The sequence below is a fragment of the Python bivittatus genome, unplaced genomic scaffold (genome assembly GCF_059951505.1).
Source record: "Python bivittatus isolate LINGU-HERP-01145 unplaced genomic scaffold, Pbiv_v1 ctg000850_np1212, whole genome shotgun sequence".
Taxonomy (NCBI): domain Eukaryota; kingdom Metazoa; phylum Chordata; class Lepidosauria; order Squamata; family Pythonidae; genus Python; species Python bivittatus.
Genome location: NW_028277112.1, coordinates 15,369,124 through 15,391,374, shown reverse-complemented (window position 1 = coordinate 15,391,374; position 22,251 = coordinate 15,369,124).

The window sequence follows — 22,251 nt, the reverse complement described above, 5'->3', positions numbered from 1 at the left end:
GAAGCAGGAAAAATCAATGAATCTGACAGCTGCTAGCATATGGTTCCAAACTACAGGATCAAAATCTTAGAAATTTATGGGAGTCTCACTTACTTAATAAAATGATACTTATCTGTGAGCAAGCATGCATAGGATTGTGTAGCAAAACACTTTCTCAAAGTCTCAGGTTACAAATATTTTTGTGGCTGCTTTATATATAATTAAATTGTGCATTTATTTATGTTGGAAATATCTAATCCGTTACATAGTCCAGTGATTTCATATCCCAATCATAAAACAATTACATTTGTAATAATTATTATGATTATATAACTGTAAATAGATAGTTGAAAGGCCACTTTTATAGAGTGTGTATTTTCTTAAAAAACTTAGTAAAAAAATTCTGATTTCTTAAACTGCTTTTGTGATGGGGAACTTCCTGATCTTTTTTCTCCAAAAATGGTAGAAAATTGGAATGTTTCTAGTTGTGCTACTCAAGAGTAATTCCCATATGGTACCTCCACATTTATTTTTGAAAAGGCTTTTCTTCTTGCCAGCAGAATATGGATGATTGCAAGGAAAACAGACCCCATATTAATCCAGTTTTTTCCAGAGACAGAAAACAGAGCAAACACATTGGACAACTTTAATAAAGATACTTAGAGGAAGATGGGGACTGAGAGAAAATTCAGTCACAAATAATGATGGAAATGTGTAGGGAAGGACCAGCCAGCTCTGCCCCAAGGATTTGCATTCACAACCTTAGGGAAACTCTGGCTCTCCGGAATTTCCTGCTCCAGCAACTATTAGCCCCAGCCAGAATGGCCTGGGTCAGGAATTATGGAAATTGTATTTCAAAGCTATGTTCCTATGCTCCAGGGTTTAAGAGTTATTTGAAGTGCTACAGGTCACCCACCCCTGTTGTGGAACATCTGAAACTCACCCCAATAAGTGAGAGGCCTACAGTCTCCCCAATTTATGTTTATTTTGCTTTATTGAAGACCAAAACAGGTAATTTAAACTTGTGTAACACTTGTTCCTTTCCTAGGGAAATTAGGAATGACAGCACTATAATGGACTCTGGATATTTCACAAAGTTCTCAGCACCTTCATCCAAAAACAATTCTGAGAATCCTCTGAGAAAAGTTTTTGCAGTTTGACCCAGTTCAGTATATGATCCAAAGGCACTTTTGGAACAAGCATATAGCCCAGCTCCAGAATTTGGGAGTGTGTATGCCATAAAGGGGGAAGATGTTTTCCTCAAATATCGCTAAAGTACAACTCCCAGATCATCCACCATTGATCATACTGACTGGGTCTGCTAATAATTGTACTTCAGCCATATCTAGAGGAACATATGTTAGGAACGAAGTTGGTGAGACAGATACCAGCAGTTCTCAGGCTCAAGAATACTGTTATGTCAACATATCTGAACTGCTTCCCATGACCTTGAAGAGTACTACAAAATATCAGTTTGGAAAGGCAGGAATTAAAACCCTAGGATTTAAACCCTGAAGCATATAGACCTAAATAGGCTTTGACTGCTATTGTTTATGGGTTCATTCTAACTGCAGTAAAATAACTCATGTTAATGTCATTCCTGTGAGCCTTTCATAAAGTAAAGCCAAGTCTTCAACAAGACATTCTGGGTTGGCTAGCCTAGATTAACAACTGAAAACCAGCTCAAGAACTTTGATTGTTGAACAATCTAAAAGTGTCATAAAAATAGATTCTGAAAGTTTGGACATAACTGGGTCTCATTATGGTAGCCGTTGCCAACATAGCATGTTCCGACTGTGCTGGGATTTTTGTTTCAAGAACATGGGAATGTTGCAGGTTGTCATTATAGCACATCTGGATGGCCAAAGTTAGGGGAAAGCTGCATTACAGGTCCTTTGCAAACACCTATTTGGACTTAGAAGGTTCTGGTTCTGTTCCTTTCTAAAATGGACACAAAAGGCAAGGCAGAGCCATATGAAACATTGTCTACAATTTTCTTTATTATAGCTCCAATTATAAAAACATGGTTTTGATTTGTTTATGGCCTGATCGAGGAAGAAATATGATATTCTAGAATGCTACTTACTTCATAATTTCATGCTGCCTCTTGTAATATTTTCCAGAATGACAGATCATAATTTTATACCAGACCATTCAGGAATCAATGAGAAAAAGGTGTAATTTAAAAATGTTGGTGATGATGATGATGACTTTGCTATAAAAACAGGTACAAGACCTCCAGAAAGAAGGGAGATAAGTCCCCTGGAAAAAATAGCTAGATCTGAAAGCATATGTTATTTTTATTGATGGTTTGAAAACAAAATATAGCTTTCTCCTATAAACACTTGGATTTGTTCCAGTAGAAACAATCTAGCAAACAGTGCTCTTGGTGTCAGTTCTCCTATCAGCCAGGTGCTTTTGAAGGGAGGGTGGAAAGTGTTTACCATATAGAATTCAATGTTTCTCTGTTTGTGTTCTCAAACAGTGTTTCTCAAACAGTGTTTGGCAACTTTAAGACATGTGGACTTCAACTCCCAGAATTCCTGAGCCAGCATGATAATTTTCATTTCTGTCTTTTACTGGGCTAGAGTTGCACCCATGTGTCTACACTGAACATTTCTCTTTATGGACAGAAAAAAAATGGCAAAGATAAAATAAAGAATAAATAAAATAGTTGACCACTCAAAACCTAAACTGAAATAAACATTTAGGAATTTTCTGCGGGCTGTTTTTTTTAACATTGTATTTGTTTTGAGGTTTTACATGATGTTCTGCCAGACATTAACCAAACATTGGAGGAGAAAACCTGGGATTGTGCCTCTCAGTGCCTTCTTGGTAGGTGCCATGATTTATGAACTGCAGCAAACTTAACATTACAAAGTCCTAAACAGCTTGGTCAGGTTCTGCCCTGTGGGCATGCGCTGCTTCTTTAAGAAATATATAAATAATATATATTTTATCCTGTCTCCTCCAAAAGCATACGAATGGCTTATAGCCAAGATTCATGGACTGGAGATTTTGTAGCAACAGCTGCCACACCCTGCCAGCTCATTCTGGCCAGGACAAGTGACCAAATGTGTAGCTTTTCCAGGATTCTCCCCCACCTCCCCACTTCCAGTTTCTTCCCTGAACCTCATTGACAGAAGTGGATATATCATCTCCTGCTCTGGCCTTATGAAGCAGCAGAACTTTCATGGTTGTGGACCATCCATCACCGAACTTCCAGACCTCGGTTTTATTAATCCTCTCTGAAATCAATGGGATTTAAGTTAATTATGACTAACAGAAGTTCCTCTGAGTAACAGCAGTAACAGTTACTATTACCTCTACTATTAATATTTAAATATGCCACACAGTAAATTAGAACACCTTTAGGCATTTCAATATTTTAGTTAAGGAACAATGCAACCGTACACATGTTTGTAAGGTAAGCACGTATGCATGACCTTAAAGGCTAAAAGGATTTTTTAAAAAAAGACACCAGGTCAGCAACCAAAAAGAAATCTATAAGATGCTTAAATGGGCTTTAAAAGTACAAAGAGAAAGGAAAGGAAAGGAAAGGAAAGGAAAGGAAAGGAAAGGAAAGGAAAGGAAAGGAAAGGAAAGGAAAGGAAAGGAAAGGAAAGGAAAGGAAAGGAAAGGAAAGGAAAGGAAAGGACATTTCAGAGTATAATTATTTGGAATGGGTTACGTCCCTAGTTTGACCTTAAAGGACCAAGTTAGGGTATACCAGTAACAAGACTAAAGAGTAAGGCCTTTTCTGCAAAATAATTTCCATGGAGCATTCTGTAGCACCTGCGCAGCTGCCATTTGGATATCTGAGAGCTGCAGCCATTATTTCTGACACTCACAGATCTGATTCTCCGCATATCCTTTGCTTCCAGAATTATTGACATGATAAGGGAAACTTTCTGAGTTGTAAATGGAACGAGAGCTGACAATTCATCTCAAGGTTCAAAATAGAAAGAGGTTGTTTGCAGAACATGTCTGATAGTCATTATATCAGCCTCCCCCCATCTGATTCTTTTTAGACGTGTTGGGCTTCAGCTTCCATAATTCTGAGCAGGATTTATGAAGACCAACACAACTGAAGGGCACTTGCTTGGGGAAGGCTGCCCTGGATGGCTTTGGAGTTAAATGAAATGGGGCAAGTGCTGCATGCAATACAGGCCTGCATTAGCAGTTCACACAAACAACCTCACATTTTTCCAAGTGTACAACAGGCTTATAGAAGAACTCCATGAATATAGGTATTGTATTGGTCCAAATAAAAATTAATTGGCATTAGATGAACGCTGTACTTTTTTGCAGAGCTAAAGTGCCCGTGAGTGCACATTCATCCAAGCCCATTTATCTTAAAGGCATATTGCAAGGGCAGTTAAAGAGATGCCGTGCATATCCTATTTAGAACTGTGTAACCTATTACTGGGGGACTGTTATCAGACTAGCTCAAAGCGCTAGACTGAATAATGCATTAGTCCCTCATAGCCTCTCATTTCCAGAGAACCTGAGAGGGAGTGATTGTTCAGTCTCTTCGCCCCCTTTTCTCTGCCCAGTGGGAACAAACTGGCCTTTGGCCTTCTTGCTCTCAGCCATTACCTTCCCATCCTGAGCTATTCAGGCTGAAAGAGCACTGTGCTCATGGCATTCCCTGTTTTTCACCTTCACCCACTCTTCATGGCACAGCTGGGGAGTCCCACACAAAGCTCTCCTTGGAAGGACCACACAAAAAGCTGACTACTGTATTGGAGCAGGGACTTTCCCAGCCACCTCGGCCACAGATTCCACAGTCCCAGAACAGATGCATTTAAGTTGAGCTGAAAGGAAAGAAATCTGGCGTGCTCCTTTGAATTTGATCTGCATTCAGAGGCATTGAGGCTTTCGAGGGAGGTGTTCAGAATTCACATTCTAGGCTGTAACAAACTGCTCTGGGTGTGTGCAAGCTTGTCTTATAGTACTCAAGCAGCATATTCTGCAGTCATGCTGCATGGCAGTTCCAGCCATGGATTTATCTCAGCACTTTTCGGTAGCTGAATGTTGTCCCTCCTCTCAACTCCCCTGCCACCACTGTCTTCATTTCTAGTATCACAGGAAATCTAGGTGTCCATTGTTCTGACCAATTGAGATAATGTGTCTATTTTTCTTTCTTATTTCACAATTGTTCAATTTCCCACCCACTTCACACAAATGTCCCCAGGGAAAGGCAACTTTAACCATATAATCTATATAGATCTAGTGAGCTGTGAAACACACTGCTATACATAGCTACCTGGGGAATATTAGCCACAGTTCTGAGCTGAGAAAATTTGTAGCTTGAGCTTTGCAATCAGGCTTGTTAAAAAAAAAAAAAGAAAAAAAAAGAAAGAAAGAAAGAAAGAAAGAAAGAAAGAAAGAAAGAAAGAAAGAAAGAAAGAAAGAAAGAAAAAGAAATTATTGTAGCAAAATTACTGAACCCTCAAGGTGCAGAATTGTTCCAATTACATAAGAAGCTCAAAAGGGGGTATTTACAAGAACTTAAAACTACATACTTTCTTCCTTTAATACCCTTTTTAGTTTATCTGGGTTGCCTCAAAACTGGTAAAGGGATCAGCTTTTCTTCCAACTATTTAAATGCTAAAATAATCTACTTATTCCTAACAATTTCCTAGGTATTTTGTTACAACTGCAGAATATGTGAGATGTAGCACAGAAATATGGTGGACATGCTACCATTAGCACTTTTAATTCCTTTACTCTTGCATGGATCAACTAAAAAATTACAAAATAATAGTTGGCAGACATGGCAGATATAAGTCCTGGAGCACCAAAAGTATGGTGATTCGGGACTGTTCAAAGGCTTTTTTTTTTTTTTACACAGCCCATTGTTAAACTGCAATTCACTGCCATCAGATGTGGTGATAGTCTCCAATTTAGATGGCTTTAAAATTGGGATTTTAAATGTTTGCAAAAAATGGAAGGTAATAGAAAAAGAAGCTAACAGAAGATGAGCTGACTAGATACTATCACTGATATCACAATCATGAGCTAATCAGAACTCAAAGAAGTGGCTACTGATAGACAATCCTGGTTAAATGACATTCATTGGGTCATGAAGAATTAGAAGCAGCTGAATGGTTGAACAACAACAACAACAAAAACAGGGTCTAGATAAATTAATGAAAGATTGGGTTATCATTAATTATTACTACCTTCTGAACCACAAGAAGGATACAGTACTTTCAAATTTCGCTGCTGGGGAGAACAATAAAAAAGAGCTATGGCTCTCCTGTCCACATCTGTGAGCTTCCTTAGTGCACAGGTTGACTACTATGTGACACAGAATGGACTAGGGTGGGCCACTGGTCTAATCTAAGGATCTTCTTATGTTCTTATATGAAGTTCTCTACTGTGTTGGTCTGAAAACATACCTGATGGAGTACTGAAGTTGTTATATCTTTGCAAATATCTTACACCAGATTGCAGGGGTTTCTGGATGATATTTAATGTTACACATCTAGAAGATAAGCTCAAATATAACAGTTATGTTCCTTTCTTTCTCTTTGTTCTGGAGCTCCATTCTTTCTTGCAAAATCCTTTTCCAAAGTTGGAAGAAATTGGTACTGCACACTGTGAGTTACACCTTATGGGGCTGCAGTGGGAGAAAAGATATGCACTCATTGAGAACCTTCCAGAGTGGTGGGATATAGTTGCCCATAGCTTTCTTATTTACAGCTATCAGAAAGAGAAGTGTTTATGGTATTGAACCTTGTAAGACTGATTTTGAAATAGAATTGTGTACAAATGATGAACATGTAATTGCTAAAATGTATTAACTTTTACTGAAATTTGAAACAGAAGAAGAACAAGTAAAGAATGTATGATAAAAATGTTGGTTATAATATACAGATCGAACAATGGGAAAATATGTGGTTGAAAGGACTGAAATTTACATTACGTTATAATCTTAAAAAGAATTTTTATAAAATGATGGCCATTAGTATATGACACCAGAGAAATTGTCTAAGAACGTAGAAAGGTACTTCAAATTTGTATTGGAAATGTGAATAAGAAGAAGGGTCATTTTTATTATGCTTGGTGGACATGTAAAAAAAAATAGAAAATTTTGGATTCAAATACACATACTCAGAGGATTTTAAAGATTAATATACAGTTGAGACCAGAAGTCTTCCTCTTGGGACTGATAAACAGTCATGGAACTTTGTTTTTGTATATGATAACTGCAGTGAGATTATTGTATATACAAAGATGGAAAGATTTGGTACTAACCACAATGGAGGAATGGTTGGTGAAGTTGATAGAATTTGCTGAAACGGCCAAATTGACTTGTTTAGAGAAAAGGCAATATCTATGTTTATTGTTGACTAGAACCCCTTTATGGACTTTTTGTGTAAAACAGAAAAAAATGAACTTATGATTTATGGTTTTGATGATTTGATAGGATAGAATATAGAAAGAATAGAATCATGATGTAACTTTAGAGAAGAGGTAAATTTATAATTGTACTATACTTATGTAACTGCTGTAGGGAAGATCGGAAGCCACTTCTTTGTATCTTTTTTCCTTCTTTTCCTTCTTTTATTTTTTCTTTCTTTCTTGCACTTTTAGCTTTCTCTCTGATTTCTTTTTCTTTTTTCTTCCTTATTCTGTATTGGTTTGCATTAGTTTTTACCTTTGTTTTTGAAACTTTTAATATATATATTTTTTTTTTAAGAGAGAGAGAGAGAGAGGGAACCTTCCAGAGTGGTGAAGATTCGTCTCTCCAACTTGGGCTGATTTATCTCTACCCTATAAAATATGGCCTGCAATATTCAGTAGGTCCCTCTTCAGCTTCCAGAGAAGAGTTTCAAAGGAGGAATTGACTACCAGAAAGAAGAAGGAGAAATAAATATCTGTTGCAGCATCTCCCTAGCACTTGTACCTTACTGAATTTCTCCTTGCATGTATGAATAATAAATTATTTGTTGAGAGTTGTAAAATGATAAACACTTGCTCAGAAGCATAAACATTAAATTGGACAGAGATTCTTCCTAAGAGTAGTTTCAAAGCCCTAGAAGTGCATTGAACTGAAATGGAATAAGAGCCCTCCACCTCCACCCCTTCAAGTTTGACCAATTATTTGCTTTGAAACGAATTCTATAGAGACTTAAGTGGGGTTTTTCTTCCTTCCTCAATAAGCAGATGTGCACAGAAAGAGACCCGTGTAATACGTGCTACTATTATATCTGATTAAACAAATACTATCCTGGATTTTGTTGCTTACAAATAATCACATTTCAATTCCAAAGTAGTATCTTATGGAATGTTATAAAAACCAACAGAGTGGAAATAAAGACAGCCTTTTATTATAAGGAAAGTAGAGGATAATTAACTTTGAAGAAGGCTAAAAGTAGAGCATGGCATCACTGCAAGAGCAAAAAAGTATCCGCATCAATGGAAAACCTTTATTACTGAAGGTGTTTTGTTTGTGAAAACAAAAGCAAATGAGCAAATCTGTGACTGTCCATGACTGGATCAGGATGGAGGAAAGGTTTGGTTACTCTTTTTAGCACTTGCAGGGAAACAGCGTTTGAGAGGGCAAAACAGGGAAGGGAAGGGTGAAGCTTTAGAGATTAAACAACCATTGGCCCTAGATTTGTCAGGAACAAAGCTCTATCCAGCCTTTCTTTTCCTTTGTCCCAAAGGCTTTTGGGAGTTGCTGAACAATAGGAGACACACTGGATGAATGGAACAAAGAAGAGTCTAAAAGAACAGTCCACTACAGTTCTGACTGGAAGAATTCCATTCCATCTGCTTGATTCAGATAAGTGAGGATAGGAGTCAATGTTCTGCCTCATCCCATGCTGAAGGTATCTTCTCTGACTAATTTGCAAAGGCAGCTCACACCAGCACACTGCAGTGTCCATTTATAAGGTCACTTAGGCCTATGTCACTGTGGTCAGATCTTCCTTCTCTAGGGGGCTCCACCTCTCTAAGCGAGCCCAGGATATTTCTGGTCACAGCTGTTTTCTTAACATCAAGGCTTACATTTGATTTAGAAGAATCCTTTAGCTGTATCAATATGTGTTTCAGAAAGAAGACTATCGTCGTGTTTTGTAATTTAACTCTGGATTTTTCAGTATACTGTGGCTGAACATGGTTTTATTATGCTTTTATTAGTATGTTTTGTGGTCTACAGTTTTTATAATTGGCCAGTATATAAATATTGCAAAATAACCAAATAAATAAATAAATGTACTTCAGCCATTATGATAGACAATCCCCAAATTAGAGGATTGCTTCTAATAGGGAATTATATTTTATTTTAAGCAAGTATTTTGATTGTGATTGTGGTGCACTGAAAGAAAATCTGGTGATTCACATTCTTGACAGGTGCTGTATCATTAATTAGATCAAATCATCAGAACAAAAATAGTCATCTCTTAATAATTGCAGGGCATCGTTGTATTCTCAAATTCTGTGCTATACCCAACTCCCCAAACAGCAGACTCAAATACACCACAGCTGACCTGGAAATAACCAATTTCCAATTAACTCAGATCTCCAACATTATTTACATCCTGGGTATTCAGAGATTTGGATCTCCTTTCAAAGTGGAATATAATCATTGCGTGGAAGTGCTCTAGGTGAGGTAACTATAATCTCACTCTGGCTAAATATAATCAGACCTGGATTTTTAAAGGTGTTTTCTACATTCCACTGTGTTCTAAAAACATTAGACTTTCCTACCATGATGAGTGATATTTTCTTCATCTTTCCCTGACTGTCCTCTGAGGTACTTATAATCTAAGTTTTCACTGTAATAATTAACAGCAGCTTTCTAGTTCTGCTTTTTTCCCAGAAGACCATAGAAGAGATGCTCAAAAAAAAAAATCATAAAAATGAAATACCATCCAAATCTTGAGGCTCTTTCACTAATAAAGCAAAACGAAGTAAAGAGAGGGGAACTCCCTCCCTCTCTCTATATATATATATTAGCTGAGAATGAACCCCTCTGAACTAAATGAGACTTATTTAAAATATGCAAATTTGATTCTTGCCCTTTCTGACAAGTAAAATCTGTCAGAACTGAGCTGCCTACACAGACCTTGGAAGTGGTAAATGCTACAGTGAGGTGCCACACAGTTCTTTCCTCTCTGAAGGACAAAATGATACGGTTAAATCCATTGGCAGTGGAACTCTATCAACAGCCTCAAAGTTTCAAGAGGCTACAGGGAATGGAGGATAGGGATTATTTAGATCAGATGGGAAATCTATGGCTCAAAGCCACATGTAATTTTTATGGTCTCCACACCACCTTCCTGCTACAAGTTAAAGTTGCAGTTGCTCAAAGCTAGTGATGCAATTTCTTTCCATTTTGAGAAACACCCTCACCCAAAAGGCTTAATAAATAGGCTTGAGTACCTTCCAAACCTCTGAAAAAATATTGGAGGGGGGGGGGGGAATGGAAAATTTTGGCAACATAAATACGTGTAAAATGCCTTTGCCTCACTTTGTGGTGTCTTTACTTCTTCAAAAGCATTCAATGTGGTATCCAGTCACCAAAAAGGTTGTCAAGTCTGATGCAGTTCATTATCAGTGAACCTCACCAGATTCTTCAACAAATACATGAGATTGTGCACACAAAGTAGTATATAAATATATTATTTACTTGGAGCAAATGTTCAATAAGAAAAGAACCCAGATATGGGCCCCATATGCAGCCCTCGCCCTGGTCCAACCTCAGTACTGTGTCACATTGTTGCACATCTCCATCTTAATCCAGCCAAAGTCATTTTCTTTTCAGTTCAATTTAATTGGCAAAGCTTCCATTTTGCAGTTTGTTACACTGCAGATTTATGAACTTGGAAGCATTTTCAAATAGTGATTTCAAAGGCAGTCTTATCAATGAACTGAATCTAGTCTTTGAGCTCATCCACACCACCCAGTTGGCTCCACTGTCAGAATGGTCAGGCAAGCATTTTTGGAGGGCTGAAGTGGAATCACTCTTTATCAGTCCTCAACTCACTGTCCAAACAACCTCAGGGAACCTTTTTGCTCTACTTCTGAAGTTTGTTTTTCCATGTTATGTTGCCATGAGTGTTCCTATCCATTTGGGACAGTGTGCTTCAGTTTGTTGAAGGTTAACCTCTAATAAGGCAAATTTCTGTGGTTCCTATTAGAGCAGGACACACATGTAACTGTAACCTAATATCCTCTCCTTCTTGTAAAGAAGCCCTGAACAGGTAAATCCAACTCCATCCCCCCCTCCCTTGATGTTAACTTACTAGGGAGGAGCTAGCTAGAGCCTTTTGTCTTACAGTCTTCCCAGGGAAAGGAGAAATGGCCTGTTCCATGTTATGTTCAAGTGAGAAATTTCTAGGACCCAGGAAAGAATCAACCATATGCAGACTATGTAGGAACAGTAATTAATCACTTAGGCCAGTGTTTCTCAACCTTGGCAGCTTTAAGTTGTGTGAACTTCAACTCTCAGAATTCCTCAGTCCACACATCTTAAAGTTGCCGAAGCTGAGAAACACTGACTTAGACTATATTCAGGTTTTGATTTTATTGTGGATATGCTCAAAGCCTTACCCAAATTCCTTTCACAAATATTTTTCTATGAAGTTCAATCTCCATTATGGATGAGCTTACTTGTTGTATCATTGTTTACACACATTCTTTGAATCCAATCTTTTTTTCCTAAGTCCAGCAACATACCTCAGTGTTTCTCTTTTCTCTTGCTTGTTTTCATAAAGTGAAAAAATGTTTAAAATATACATTTTTGGTGCCTGTTCGTGTTTTGAGGGTTGTAATCTGCAACAAATACAAGACAGCCTAGGCCTATGCAAATTAATTAGTAGTCGTTAGGCTGAAACTATATGTTTTCTTTTATTAGTGGAAAGGCAGAAGGAATTATCCTTCTTTTAACCTTGCTCCTTCTGTATTTCCTTCATTGAAAAGAAGAAGGAAGGTGGTGGCTGCAAGTATCAGTGAAAGTGGTTACTACCCCAGGCTATCCTGGTTGGATGGAGAGGGCCTGGTGGAGAATAAAAATCCACTTACAGAACCATACAGTACAATATACTGTATGTACACACACACACACACACACACACACACACACTTGACTTAATGTTAAAAAAAGGGGGGAGGGATGAAAAGCTTTAACTTATACATATTATGAGCCGACCCAAATAAATAATATAAGTAGACCAAAGTTCGAAACAATCCTCTGATAAAGATTCCAGGTAACAAAAGGTTTACTCTAACACAGAAAAAAGAGGAAACTTCTTCAGACCATTGTATAATTTATGGAGAACGTATATCCTTCCATCCTTGTAATATCAACCTTGTCCAGTATTGATGTTACAGTACATAGAAGATAGTTTGATATATGTTCCCTGTTGTTCATATTTATTGTTGCAAAATGGATTTAATATTTAAAGCATTATTGATGTTTCCTATCCATACTCACATAACGCTTCCACCCAAGATAGCTTTGGGGGAAGAAAGAAGTGAGAGGCTGTGCTGGTCAGCTGTCTCAAGGTGATGTTTCCTTGTTGTTCATCAGCTCCCAAATACTTCTTGTTTCTGTATCGTTTCTCTTTGCTTTAATACTGGGAAAGAAGGCTTGGTCTTTTCTATTAGCTGCATGTCTAGGAAGCTGTCATGCATTTGGTTGGACACTGACCCGGAACACACAAGTTCCAAGCAAAGGTATTTGGAATGGGGGACAGTGGAGAAACTGCAAAGTCGGTGGCAACTAAGCAGAGGCAAGGGAAAGCAAGGTGCTGAAAAGACTGGAGAAGAGGAGTAGGTGGGCTTGCTGGGTACACTGTGCTTTCAGAAATGACACAGTGGAAAGATAAGAGGAAGGAATACACTGGGAAAATGAAGGGAGATGTGGGTAATCCAGTTAGGCATGGATTTGTCAGGGAGAGACTGGGTCAGCTGGAGAGAGTGGCATGTGGGCGGGTTGGATAGGACAGCAGTGACAATGGAAAAGGTGAAGAAAGGAAAGGCAGGTAATCCAGTGAACAGGTCCTGCAGAGGAGAAGGGGAGCATGGGCTGAGGTGCATCAGCCTCACCCGACTTATCCATTACACCCTCTCGATTTTTCTCGGGTAAAACCTGGAATAACCAAAATGTTTTGGATTTTAGTTCAGTCAGATGCAACTTGCTCAGAATGGTCTGGGGAAACTTTCAACCCACATCCATGAAACAAAACACATTTTTCTGGTTCATGCACACCCCTATTTGCCACTTTTGTTTTACTGCTGCCTTTCTGAAACAATTGTTTAACTTTCCCTGTCCTTTTTTGGTATCTTGCCAATCCTATAGATGAGTGTCTATTGACAAGGACATTTTGCTGCATCTCTGCAGGCCTTCTTGATTTAATTGCTTCCATGCTGAATCCAATTGGCTCCTTTTTCTTGTCCACAGTCTTGTTCAGGAACATGGTGTTTGGTGTAAGCTTTACATCACAGTTTGTTGGTATTTCATCAAGTGCTTGACATCTCTCTCTGTTCCTATCCATTGACCTTGTTTTTGTTATTCATACTGTTTTGTGCTTTAGACATTTTTCCAGCCTCATTGTGGCCATCTCAAACATTTCTACTCATATCTCAGGTATGCATTACAATTTATCTAACTGTTTATTTATATAGTACAATTATTGACAAGGACATTTTGCTATTACAATATCTTCTAATTCAAACATTTTGCTATAGGTAGCATATGTAAGTCACCATTGTACATTTAAAATATACTTCATAGGATTATACCTAAGTTGTCCCAAATTCAAAACAGTGGATATTTTCCTGGAAAAGGAAATCTCTCTTCCATATTTTAGGGACTTTCTTAGGTTACAGTGGTTTATGATGCAAAAGAAAAGTGCACAGAATGCCAGTTTTGTACAATTAAGCTGAAATTTCCTGAAAGTTTAAAAACAATAGGGACTGATTGATTGATAACACTTGTCAACCTGAATGGAGATATTGAAACAAAGTTTTGCAATATATGGTGTATGCTAAGGTATATATGGAATTCTATAACTTTGGACAGAATAGCCAAACCTAAATAAATAAATAAGGCAAGCACCTCTTTAAAATATGGGACAAATTACTCAGAATTCTGCTGAAAAACCATTGGTGTACTCTGCTTCCCTTACATGTGAATGTCTAGCAATTATTTTCCCTCATTGCTGCAACATCCTAACATTATTTTCAGCTATTCCAGACATATTATAAATAAATATTAGGAATTTTTTTTCACTGCCCTTGGTATTAGAAAATCATTGTGGTTAAAAGGTTCGCAGTAAATTCTGCATCCATAAGTTAAACAGAATCTTCAGCTTATTAATAGCACAATTGGAACATAACTCAGGTGATGATCTGCTATTTAATATAAGACTTCTAGCATTTCTAACCAATCTTGAACATGCTATTACAAATTCTACTCCCAGCAGACATGTGGAAAACATATGATTTTGAATTTACATATGCAGCATTAGTCTTTGAAGAGCAATTTGTCTTAGAGCCAAACGTCATTCATAGATGATCTTGTAATTGCTATCCCATAGATCCAGACTTATACCCAAGTAGTTTATATCAAGATTTGAAGACCGGCTTGCTTGTTCTGGCAAATGTTCTGGAATTCAGGAACATGTTGACTCATGCTGGCAAGTTAGGTGCCACCATGAAGCTCAAAAGTAAGGCATGATCTTTCTTTTACATCTTATAATCAGAAACACGTTGCCTTTAAAGGTTTCATTTTGAAACATAATTATGAAATACTATTTAGCAGCAGTGGTCTAAAAGTTGTTACCTTTAAAAAAAAAGCCAATGTTTTTAAACGGGAATGTGGCAATACATGCCATTCCCAAGGCGTCAAAAGTGCCTCGCCATCAAACTCAATTAAGATGGTAAAAAAAACCCCAAAAAACTGCAGAAGTAATTTTCAATACCATCTCAATTTTTGGGGAAAAAATTCTTCACATTTTGCAATGACAGCATTACTGTCCGAAGTTCATTGTGCAGATTTAATTCATAGACAGAGATCTGTCCCACTTTCTGGCATTGTACAAACCCCAGCTCTGTATTAGGTATAAATACTTAATAACAGCTTCACTGATCCTGAAATATTATTAAATCAAACTCTTCATTATATGTATTTATAGGTTATTTCTAACTCATCCTGTATTTATAGGGCCCAATTGTATGACTGTCAACCTTGCAAAAAATTAGCTGATTAATCATTAGCCTTTTAATCTACTGATTAAGTAGCTGATTATATTTAAATTAATTTCCATGTGAGCAACATCTCAAGAAGGGTTTTTTGTGCAAGGGGAGTGATATTCAATTTAATAAGCAAAACTATCCATTGTTAAAAATAGTAATTTAATAAATGGGCATAATTGATTATTCAGCTAAAGCATTTATCCTCCACATGGCAGTTTCATGCATCTAATCTCTGCAATCAGAGCATTCTGCCTCTGTCCTGATCTGCACGTAACATGATATGCAGTTTTCTTGGTAGTCTGGTTTTTATTCTGAATCCACAATACTGTGGCCATCACTGAAAATTGCTCCTGTGTTGTCAGGAGCTTTAGGAACATATGACTGTCTATTCAATATGCAGTGATTCCTTGCAGTGTGTGTGAGCCAGGTGACAAGTTCTAATAAATGAACATAGTTGATTCACAATGTAAGCATCATGTGAAAGTTGTAAAGCAGGAAGAACTACTCCATTTGGAGTAAAAATGGAATTATATATCAAAGATTTTCCTATTTTCAGAAATTGACTCTACCACACATGGGGAAAATTGCATTTGCTGCTGGAGACATCCCAATACTTTACTCCATTGTTGTGGTGGCGTGACACAAGCAGGCAAACCCCCCCCAAAAAATAAATCTGAGAATGGTTGGAAACCAGCTTTTCCCTGACTATGCTACCATACCAGGGGGGATGGATTTTCTGCCACATTTCTCCCATGCTTTGCTTCTTCATTGGAGAGACTAACTGCCAGCCATGTCTTTTACCTCCCAGCTCCATCAATCAACTAGCAGGTATAGTTAACAAAAACTGCTTGGTGGAAAATGGGCTAGTATATGGTGCCTTACAAACATATTGCAGATCACATAGGGTGTAGTATTGTACAGCACATTGACACTCCACTAAGATATGAATTCAGTTTCAAAAGGCTTGAAGACAGACACTCATATACATGATGATTAAAAATGATTAAACATGGTGATGTAATGATGCAAACCCCAGCCCTTTAAACTTGTATTCCAGTGTCAGACACAAGGACCTAGGTCACAGAGTTTCCACCCTGACATCATAGCGCACGTTTAGTTACTTTTCCCCCTATACTCACAGCATAGCTACAATTTAGCATAGCAAGCACTGCTACCTTGTAAAGGTTATTTAATTTAAAGGAAAAAGCTCTGTTGGGTTAGGACTATCCAAAAGTGATCTTCATCTTCTTTTAAATGCAGAGCACTCTTCATTATTCAAGGATGACAGATGACTCTTGTGGAACTGAAGAACTTCAATTTAATGTCCAGTGGGATGACTGCACAAAGGAGCTCACTCTACAGAAGAGGGACAATATTACAGTAGCATGACTAGAATGAACAACTAATAGTTTTAGCATTTTTAAAATCTTTCCCTTATAGATTCAGAATGCTGCCACTTTTCTGTGCATTTCAGCTCCTGCTGCGAAACCTTGTTCTACTTCTAAACTTTGTTTCTTTAACAAGGAAAGGCAATCTCTCCTCTGGGATCCTAGCCTTAATCTTCTCTTTTTAACCAACCTATGAAACCTTATGCCAAATCTTTCCAAAGTACTGCAGGTGTGAACTGAAGAGCTGGAAAAGTATTAATAAATCCTGCATGATTTGAAACAAAAAAGGATATATATCCTATTCAGCACAATACTGTTAGACAGAGAGAAGGCAACCTGAAACTTTCACTCTGACTATGGGTAATTCCAGAAGGTGGTTTGAAATGCTTTAAGTCAAACATATTATGGAGCTATTCTCTCTTTCTCCTCTTAACAGTTTTGTGTGGTATGAGAAAAAGTGAAAGAATGAGTGGGGAAAAGCATTCCTTCCTATAACATTCACTGAGTGAGGCAGACTCATTACACAATATATATCTAACCTACTTTGGAAGAAATAGCTTTAGCTAGTACTATACCAGCATTTCCTCTACAAAGTATTTTCCCCCAAATTTGCTTTCAAAATATTGGGCAGTGTCAAGCTTCGGGATTTAGTGTTCATGGTCTAGACAACAGATTTTCTGGCATGTTGCTAGCAACAGTGGCTGACTTCTTCAGACACAATGAGATCTGCCATACATACCACATGGAACTGAGCCAGGACACTTCCGATTGGTCTTTAGCTGAGCTGGTTTCTAGTTGGTGCAGGTTGGCAAGGGCTGGTTTCCATCTGAGATAAAGACACAACAAGAGTTCCCCATAAGCTTGCATACCCCACCTTGTTTTGCCAAAAAATAATCCAAGGCTATTCTATTTTGTAATGTAGTCTGGCGGATGGCGGCCTCTCACAATAGAAACCACTACAATGAAGTTAAGAATGCAAATCCATCCCTTTATTTAAATAAATGAGAAATAATAACTTCCTTAGTACTTCAGGTTACTACTAATCTCCATCAACCCAACCTACCTTGCAGGGTTGTTGTGGGGAAAATTGGAGGAGGAAGTGATATGTATGCTGTTCTGAGCCCCTGAAGAAAGAGATAAATCATACATTTTATTACTATAATATTTACCAATGATATATGATTTAGGGAGGTAACATTCATTGGCTTTCCTACTTCTGAGTTCCAAATGCAGTACTGCTTCACATTTAAATAGCCATTGTGGTATAGCACATGGTTATCAAACTCTTCATCCAAGATTAAATTCTTTATCTGCCTAGGTCCGTTGGAAGAAATACAAAAATGGGAGAAAAAATAACAGGAGGACCTAGTAAAAGCTGGGTCTTTTAAGAATAATCAGGGCAAAAGGGAAGCATAAAGATTAAATTCCAATCAGAATGATCTTCACATACTTTTGAGAAAAGAGTGCATCCGGGAATTACAAAACCAAGGCTTCAAAAGGGATAAAAAGGCAGGTTCTCACACAATTCTCACATTTTTCTTTGCTGATGTTACAGAACACCTCACACACACACTGCCAATGGAATGAATTGTTGCGTTCCTTAATTACCCACGTCATGTTTTTGCTTATTCTTTGAGTCTCTCCACCCATGCACGCATGCATTTCCTGTCACTCAGATGAAAAGAGACAAGGCATTCTATATCACCTGTTTTAGGGCTGAATCTATGGAATAAATAAACTTGTTCTGTCTGGGGATAAAAAAAAAAAAGAATTATCTAAAGCTGTGTTTCTCAGCATCAGCAATTTTATGATGGGTGGAACTTGAATTCCCAAGCCAGTATGGAGAATTCTGGGAGTTGAAGTTCTACCCATCTTAAAGTTGCGGAGGTTGAGAAATACTGTCCCAGATGCTTTTTGTCAAATCCCTTTTCAGAAGTATGTGCTTTCTGTTTTGCAGGATAATGTTCTGCTTCACTTCATGAAGACAACTCAGTATGGCATGGCACAATTTAATCTTCTTCCCACACAGCTGCAAACTATTCAGGGAAACTGTAACCCATATTGTGATGTGGTTGGTTGTCCAATTGTGCTTTATGAAAATGTAACATGAAATGGTGTGCATACTTAAGGAGACATCCTGTAATGGTGGATTTATGTTCTTGCATTGTCCCAGCAATTACATGTGATCCAATAGGGAAAAATGTTTCCAAAATAATTCTTAGTCATGTGCGCTGCAGTTCTTACTTAGCCACATTAATTGTCCTACAGCCACAGGACCCTTATGAAGTCTTTAGGGATATATTTAAGGTGAACACTGACCCCAAGATTCAGCTTGACTCATAATTTTGTGATTGTAAAACAGCCAAGTCAACACAGACTGATTCAGGAACTGTATCATTTGATCTGGGGCCAAATCTAAAATAAAATTTATGTATCAAAAGTTTCAAAACTCCCTTTGATTACACAAACAGTTGTCAAATTTTAAATACATTTGGACAGTTTTCAGAACAGAATACAGGTAGTCCCCCAGTTAAAAACACCCAGTTTAAGGTTGACCCATAGTTAAGAACGGAGCTTATTGTAGCAAAATTCAAATAATTGAATTGATTGATGGTTCGAGTTCATTACACAATACAACTTACACAGTATAATACAATAATACTGTTCTGGCTTACCTGCAAATTTGACCTAAGGACAGACCTTGGGAATGGAACTCATTCTAAAACTGGGGATTGCCTGTAGTTTTCGAAGGAAATATATCTTGCCAACTTTCAGAGGAATTTTAAACTTTTTTTCTCTGTACACTGAAAAGCATGTTTGATTGGAGGTAATGAATCTTCCAAATTGCATTTGGAATAGAAAGCCAGTAATGAAAGCAATCAGCTACCTCTGGGTCTATTCTTTTTAGAAAGCAAATAACTTTTGCATGTAACCAGGTCTCCTTTGTTTAGGACACAATTGCCTCTTTCCATTGTTACCTTCTGTAAATAAAAAAAAAAATAGAGCAGCCAGCTCAGAAGCAAGGCACCCCAACTTTAATTTATTTTTCTGCTGACACACTTGATAGCCACAGAGAGAAAATCTGGCTCTGTCAATGCAAGAATTGTTCTATGAATGTGGTACTTTACTAATAGCTCTTTTATTTGTCCATGTAAGCAAAGGAAGCACAGCAGCTTAGCAGGAATTCAGAGAGATCTACTTTCAGCTTGGAATAGGGCAACTTTGTAGAAACAAGTAATTAAAGGGTACAATGTCTGTAATCAATTGCACACAGGTTATCTTTGATTGCTCTTGCAAAGGACAAGTTTCATGCATGCCTTATGAGTCAGGAGGGAAAAGAAGTTCCATTATTTTTCTTTGGAAACAACTTTACTGTGAAAACAAGGCCATTCTTATTGGAAATATCTCCATTTAATTAAAAAGATTCAGACTTCAGATTCTGATGATAGGCCTTTCAAATGTGGCCTTGAAAGTGCAAAGAATGGGTTACTTGAAAGGAGACCTTATTTTTCCATAGAAATTCCACACCCTTCATCCTGGCTGTGTGTTTGCTTACACTAAAAGATCTTTTGCTGATGTCCTAGTATTTTTTTTTTTTTGGTCTTGAAGGATAACCTGCTTTTGATAGTGCATATGTGCTTGATGCCTTATCTGAATGACTGAAACCCCATGGTTTAGAGGAGAGTAATGTAGAACATGCATTAGGATATTGCTTGTGTGATGAAACGGTACTTCATGATTTAGCCACAGTTCTTAAAACTCTGACTTAATGTGATGTGCCCACATGGCCAATTAATATAATTTTACTTATTTTATTTATTCAATAACAACAATTCAAAACAAAACCAACAAAACAAAGAAGTGAAAGGCAGATGAAGAGGAAGATAGTGAATCTAGCCAACAACAGAACTTGCAAGGGGCTCCAGTGCCACCTAGACCAAGCCTGGGAGAAGAGACCGGTCTTCAAGGCCCTCTGGAATGCTGTCATGGTGGGAGCTACCCAGATCAGGGATTTCATTCCAGAGGGCAAATGCTGCAACAGAGAAGGCATACTTCCTGGGCCCCAAGAAATGACACCATTTAATTGAAGGGACCTGAAGTGTGCCAACCCTGGTTCTTATCGGCCAGACAAACATCACGGGAGAAAAACTAATAGAAGAATAAGATGAAAATAATAAAATAAAATGAATTTCTAAATTTGGGGCAGTGGTCACTCCACAGTCACTTAGTTTATTTCTGTTTATTCTGTAGGATAGACCCTTCCCATACAAGCCCATACTTTCTTTCAGACTCAGTTACTAATTTCAGCACAGATCCCTACAAAGAGCAGGTGTCTTTTCTTTCAAGATCCTCTGATGTTTTTATTTCAAAGTTGACTTTTGGGCCATAAAACTGCTGCTTACAGATACAACCAGGTGAGCTGAGAAGCAATATAGTATGGACACAGCAAATTGAACCTAATTTTGCTTTGCAATTCAATCACATAGGTAAACCATTATCAGGAAGAAAAAATTCTCCTGGAATTCTCCTGAGTCTCGGATGCACCCTAACTCTGCACTTCTACCAGAATGCATCCAATCATTTCTACATTATTTTTGATAGATGACTACTTGTACAGCTCATAATTGTCACTAAGTGGGCAGCTGGGAAAATTAAGGCATAATTTATTTAAATTTAAATTTAAATTGATTTATATGGCCACCCATCTCACTAATGCATAACTGGGTGGCTGACAAAGATTAAAAAATACAATACATTTCACAACCAAATAAAACACAAAGTAGCTGATGACTACCCTGTACATCTCTCCTGGTCCCCATCCGGGGGAAAACAGCCAGAAGGAATTCTGAAAGGTGAGTAGAGTCAGGCCCAACCTAACCTCAGGCAGTATGGTATCCCAGAGGGCAGGCACAGCTTCAGAAAAGGCACACTTCCTAGATTCCACTAGATGACAATCCCTAATCAGCAGTACCCAGAACATGTCCCTCCTACTGACCTGATGGGATGGGTAGAAACAAAGGGAGTACAGTGGTCCCTCAAATACTCTGACCCCTTGCCATATAGAGTTTTATAGGTAATAACCATATTTAATTGCACCTGGAAGCAAATTGGGAACCAGTGCAGCTCCTAGAGCAAAAGCAGACCCATAATTGCCCATAAAGCTGCATTCTGGATCAACTGAAGAGTCCAGATGTTCTTCAAGGGCAGCCCCATTAGAGCTCATTGTTGTAATCTACTTGGGAGGTGACCAAAGATGGGGAGAGAGTCAAGAGGCCTTGGGTCAGACCTCTCCTCCCACATCAACACCAACTGGAACTGACTCCAGAGGAGAACCAGCATAACACTGTGCCCTCAACTTCTAACTCCCAGAGCCAGTCCAGAAGAATTCCATGGTCTATGGTATTAAAAGCTGCTAAAGAGTAAGGAGAGCAAGCAGCTCCCATCCCACACTGTCCAGAGGACATCCAAATGTGATCAATGCCATATCAGTCCCATACCCCAGCCTGAAACCTAACTGGAAGATAATCCACTTCTTCCTGGGCCTTCTGAAGCCACAAGGCAACCACTTAGTCCACAGCCTTCCCTAAAAAGGGAAGGTTGGAAATGGTGAAAGCTGTCCAAAACAGCACAGCAATGCCTCCTTAAAGGATGGCAGAACTGCCCT